A 6,403-nucleotide genomic window follows, 5' to 3' on the forward strand; every position below is an offset into this window, starting at 1 on the left:
CTCCACACAGTGGAATTCCTCGAGGGCTTCTTTTCCATGAGTCCAGATGATGAAGATGTCATCAATGTAGCGCAAGTAGAGTAGGGGCATTAGGGAATGAGAGCTAAGGAAGCGTTGTTCTAAGTCAGCCATAAAGATGTTGGCATACTGTGGCTGACTTAGAACAACGCTTCCTTAGCTCTCGTTCCCTAACGCCCCTACTCTACTTGCGCTACATTGATGACATCTTCATCATCTGGACTCATGGCAAAGAAGCCCTCGAGGAATTCCACCGTGATTTTAACAATTTCCATCTCACCATCAACCTCAGCCTAGATCAATCCACACAAGTGGTCCATTTCCTAGACACTACTGTGCTAATAAGCGATGGTCACATAAACACCACCCTATACCAGAAACCCACAGACCACTATACTTACCTACAAGCCTCCAGCTTCCATCCAGGACACACCACACGATCCATTGTCTATAGCCAAGCTCTAAGATACAACGGTATTTGCTCCAATCCCTCAGACAGAGAGAAACACCTACAAGATTTCTATCAAGCATTCTTAAAACTACAATACCCACCTACTGAAGTAAAAAAACAGATTGACAGAGCCAGAAGAGTACCCAGAAGCCACCTACTACAGGACAGGCCCAACAAAGAAAATAACAGAACGCCACTAGCCATCACCTCCAGCCCCCTACTAAAACCTCTCCAGCGCATCATCAAAGTTCTACAACCTATCCTTAAAGATGATCCCTCACTCTCACAGATTCTGGGAGACAGGCCAGTCCTCACTTATAGACAGCCTCCCAACCTGAAACAAATACTCACCAGCAGCTGCACACCATACAACATAAACACTAACCCAGGAACCTATCCTTGCAACAAAGCCCGATGCCAGCTCTGTCCACATATTGATTCAAGTGACACCATCATAGGACCTAATCACATCAGCCGCACCATCAGGGGTTCGTTCACCTGCACATCTACCAATGTGATATATGCCATCATGTGCCAGCAATGCCCCTCTGCCCATGTACATTGGCCAAACCGAACAGCCTCTTCGCAAAAGAATAAATGGACACAAATCTGACATCAGGAATCATAACATTCAAAACTAAAGGGAGAACACTTCAACCTCTCTACCCACTCAGTGACAGACTTGAAGGTGGCAGTTTTGCAACAAAAAAACTTCAGAAACAGACTCCAAAGAGAGACTGCTGAACTCGAATTAATATGCAAATTAGACACAATTAACTCAGACCTTAACAGAGACTAGGAATGGCTGGGTCATAACACTAATTGAATCTGTTTCCCTATGTTAAGTTCTCCTCACACCTTCTATGGGTCATCTTAATTATCACTTCAAAAGTTTTTTTTCCCCAGCTGACGATAGCTCATCTCAATTGACTAGACTCTTCCTGTTGGTATGCATACTTCCATCTTTTCATGTTCTCTGTATGTATAAATATCTCCTGTCTGTGTGTTCCATTCTGTGCATCTGAAGAAGTGAGCTGTAGCTCACGAAAGCTCATGCTGAAATAAATTTGTTAGTCTCTAAGGTGCCACAAGTACTCTTGTTCTCTCTCCTGTCTGGTGATTTACACAGTAACAGGGACTCGCAATACAAATGCTCAAATATCCCCTTACAACAGGGGACACAGATGTTATGAATGAGATTAATGCATGCAGCTACTCACAAGCATTAAATAAAGTCTAAACACTAAACACATTCTGATACTTCTAATATGTATTTTAACAATACTAACACAAAAGTGAGCCAGACTGATTCCAGCTATGTATTTGGCAGTATTCCACTAAGACATGGGGATGTAGGTATGAGGTGGTACATGGTATGTCGTATCACAGTAACTTCTTCCAGTGCTTAACTATTTTTAGAATTAGAACATTTGTCTAATATCTAACCGAAATATCCATTGCTGCAATCTAAGCTGATTACTTCTTGTCCTAACCTCAGTAGACATGGAGAACAATTGATTACCATGTTCTTTATAACATGCTTTTACATAGTTGAAGATTGTTTTCAGGTTCTCACCCTAGTCTTTTTCTTAGATTAAGCATGCCCAATTCTTTCAACCTTACCTCACAGGTCATGTTTTTCAAACCTCTGATCACTCTTGTTGCTCTCCTCTGGACTCTTTCCAACTGGTTATGTACATGGGCTGTCTCACTGAATTCCTCAGTTACTCAATGTCAAAATATTCTTTACCTTAAGAAAGGAAGACAGACATGGGGCTGCTTAGGCTATTTTATTCAGATTTGGAGTGCCCTCCACTTCTTCTTCCATAAAATATCCTTGACAAATCAACATAGAAGGCATGCTTTATGCATCATTTTTCAATAGAGTAGTAGAAAAGTAGGGCAGATGACTTGGATGCCAATACAGAAGTCAGTTGGAGTTTTCCCATTGACTTCAAGGGGTCAGGATTTTTTTTTCTGTATTTATTTTTTCCAGCTGTTACTAGTACTTCTGATTATCTGGAGTTTGTCATTCTCTTTATCAGGCTTCCAAGAACTCCACAATACTGGCTCTGACCTTCAGCTTTTTTCTCTTTTGGCTATAAACCAGTTATTGATCTTTAAATACTGATAGTTGTCACAAAAATAGTATGTTCTGCCTTGGATAAAGCAGAAATGGTTTATCTGAATCTGCTCTGCTCTGGGTGACACCTCTGGGGCTTCATGTCTCATCAAAAGTCCATTCTGCTTTACTGTTAGAGAGGCCTGGTATCTAGTTTCCCTATCAGAAATTCCATTTTAAGATTTAAGAATTTTCTTTCTTTCTTTCTTTCTTTCTTTCTTTCTTTCTTTTGAATTGGGTTAAAGGGTAGCTAAACTGACATTCCATGTAAGATTAGAAGAACATAAAACAAGCAACTTTACTTGTTTCAGCATCTTTTTAAACATTTCCATTTATTCTCTGATACAAAGTAACCTATTGTTAAATTGACATTGTTTTGATGATTTCTACATCAAGGATTTTGTAGCCCATGTCCCTTTCAGAGTACAGGGCATTGTTTAACCTATTTTGCTTTAATATTCACACTTGGAGTCTCTTCTTATATTAGATGATTATTACTTTCCTTATCTGGAGAGCTATGTCTTTCTAAAATATATTTCACCCAGAATGGTGGATATTTGAGAGATAACACATTCAAGTAGTATGAGAGAAAAGGGCATCTTTCAAATTATTCCTCTAGAAGAATGGGAAGTTGTGCATTTGTGATTAAATAATATTGTTGTTGTTATTTTTTACATGAAGATATAAGCCTCATGCTTTCAATCATCAAAATCTCCTGTGCATTAAAGGAGTGAGATTATCACGTGGACCTAGTTTTTAATGTTCAGACTGCAAGGTATGATTTAATCGCCTGTGCGAACCTCTGCCTTGAGTGGAGTTTGCGGTCAGACTTGCAGGACAGAAACGACGATTTGGAGCTATGTTAAGTTGGTCACAACAGCTACAGATCTAAATCCGCTGATATGCACAAGTACCTGTTCCACAAATACTAAGTAAAACGAGTAGATGGGAGCTGAACTCATTCCCTATTTTGAACAGTGCTCAGTAGATGGCGCTTGAGACACGCGTGGAGCCAGTCTATCAGCTTCTTTCCCGTGTTGACTTGTTATTCAGTCCTGTAAAAAGGCTTTTTATCTTAATGAATGGGCCGATTTGCCTTTTCCCCTTTGGGGAGCGGTACAGCATAGTAAGTGTTTTCAAAGATTAATCTCCCCGCCACACCGTGATTTTAAATTTCCAATATATACTGTTATGAATGAAAAGTAAGTTTCAGCCCTCCCTTACTTTCTTTCTCACCGGAGTTACTAACTTGTTGCAATCTCTCTCACTCCTTTCCTTCGCTCTCGTTGCTCTGAAACTAACGTATCCATTTTTTCTTGTGTGCCCGTAGGCTATTATCTGAAATAAACAACAGTATCAGAAGATATGGATTAATTCCTTTATTTCAACAGTAAATGCTAGATAGTTTGAACATCAAGATCTGAGTTCCTTGATTGCTTCCACTCTGTCCCCCAAGGAAATTAGATTCTTGATATTTGTGGTCTATGTGTTTATCCTTTGAAAGGCACTGGAGGCAAGATCTATCATTCTGTTTCCAACGTGTAAATTACAGATGTCAGACCATACTAATTTCTGTGCTGAGCTTTGAAAATGTGATATAGGTAAAACTTAAAGGAATTAAAGCAGGATTTTTAGAGGGGGATTTTCAAAGGCACCTGTGTGATTCAGGGTGGGATTCAAAAGCACTTGTGTGATTTAGGAGCATTGACCTGTGCTCTTAAATCACCCAGGCGCTTTTGAAAATTCACTCTTGAATTTGAAGAACATGTTACAATTTGCCAGGATAAGAATTCTTTAATATATCAGTGTCAGAATGGCAATTTCACATAGATTCGCTCTAGTTGAGTCAAGAGGCTAGGGGCTGCTTGGCTAGATTCAGGAGTTAGCACACAAACCAAGAATGCAGGATAAAATACCAAGTAAAAGCCCTTTCAGATGTGTTGCTTTTGATGCTCAGCTGGCGTTTCAGATTTGACTGGTTCAAGAGGACTAAGGTTTTCGAATTTCCCCATTCCCTGGTACAAGGAGTGAATTTCTAACCAAGGCCAACTTCCTTCTCATTTTCACATGTGATCACCCACATAAATCTGTAGTGAAATACATAAACAATAACAAGCCATCATCCCAAACCACAAGTAAAATGCATTCTCAAAAAAGTCACTAGGGAAGCCATTTCTACATTTAGGGGTTAGAATAACTTTTACTAATTCATTCTGTCTTTCTCAATCAGTAGACACCTTACAATAGGAGGAAGAATGAATAGTGGTTAGAAAACGTTCGAGGTAATTTAATATCAGTATCGTGAGCAATGACCTTTACAGAGTTAAAATAAACTCAATTAAGTTTATTCTATCAATAATAAATCAGTAATTTAGAGAACTACTCAAGGCAAGAATGTGTTCCAGGCTATCTCAGTAGAGCTCCAATTTGATTTGCTTAAGTGTGGATATAAATCCAATAGGTAAACAAGTGTACTCGTCACATGACAGCTGTGAGTTTTTATAGCAAACACTTAGTGGCAAACTTGCAGTATGGATGTCAGATGTTTCTGAATTGTAGCACAGGTTGTTTTCGGTACGATTTACTGTGTTCTGTAAAACAGTACTCTGCAGTACGTGAATCAGTAATCTACAATACCGTAATAAACTATACATTCCAGGAGATTAGAAAAATTATATATTTTTAAAACAACAGTAACAAAATAACAACATAGCTGTTATAGCACTTTTTATCAGTAAACCTCAATGCATTTTACAAGGGAGGTTGGCATCACTTTCCTCGTTTTACAGATGGGGAAACTGAGGCACGGAGAAGTGAAATGACATGCCCAGGGTCACTCAGCAGGCCAATCAATGGCAGAGCCAGGAATACAACCCAGGAATTAATGTGTTGATGGTGTTACTCTTGAGAAGCAATAGTGTGTTAAACATATGTATTTTTATCTTTTTATATATATAAAGATGTATTAAAGATAAACCAGTCTCCCTTATAATTCCAGTTTCTTTACTGGATAATGCACCGTTGACCGGATATGTATTATCTCATACAGGTGACAGACTTTGTTAGGATATTAGTTTCCTTTTGTCACTTCACCACTTTCTGCATGTGTTCATTCATTACGTTGTTTTTCCATATTCCACAATCTTTCAATCCTGCATGCCAGATACACCATGATTATTGTTTTAATAATGTGAATGCCGCAAGTTTGTTCCATGCCTTTTGGTAACATTCAGAAAAAATAAAGATGGGGTCAATTTCAGACAGTACTTTTGGCAACTAGCGATATTTCACTGTATTGCTATAACCGGCTCTTGACACTGGAAACTTAAACTCTCCTAGATGTTTCTCCATTGTACGGTATTTGTACAGGTGCGTCTCATTAAACGAATGGATCCCACTGAAAATGTACAGTACGATTAGGAAACCAAACGTGAGTCTTTTATGACAAAAACATCCAAACCACACCCACCACCATACTGTAGTCTAAGAATTTTCGGGAGACCCAGTGTTGCAAGAAAGATGTCAAGTATGTTGTTTAATGGAAGAGCAAGGCGCTCTGGTGATAGACCCTACCCTGCACAGACCCATTCGTCACTTACAATATATATTGATTTGCCATTGGCATATTACAGCACAGATGCATCTCAGCTTTTCCCATTTCCCTAATCCAGACGAATTTTAGGTGAACTATTACAAACCAAAAACTCAAGGCAAAACATTCTTAGTCTGTTGGCCAAACGCTCTTTGAACTCGACAAAACAAACACAGTTGGATAAGATGTTTGAATATAGGTTCATCCGCTCCCCCCCCCC

This window comes from Gopherus flavomarginatus, chromosome 4 (assembly GCF_025201925.1).
Source record: "Gopherus flavomarginatus isolate rGopFla2 chromosome 4, rGopFla2.mat.asm, whole genome shotgun sequence".
Taxonomy (NCBI): domain Eukaryota; kingdom Metazoa; phylum Chordata; order Testudines; family Testudinidae; genus Gopherus; species Gopherus flavomarginatus.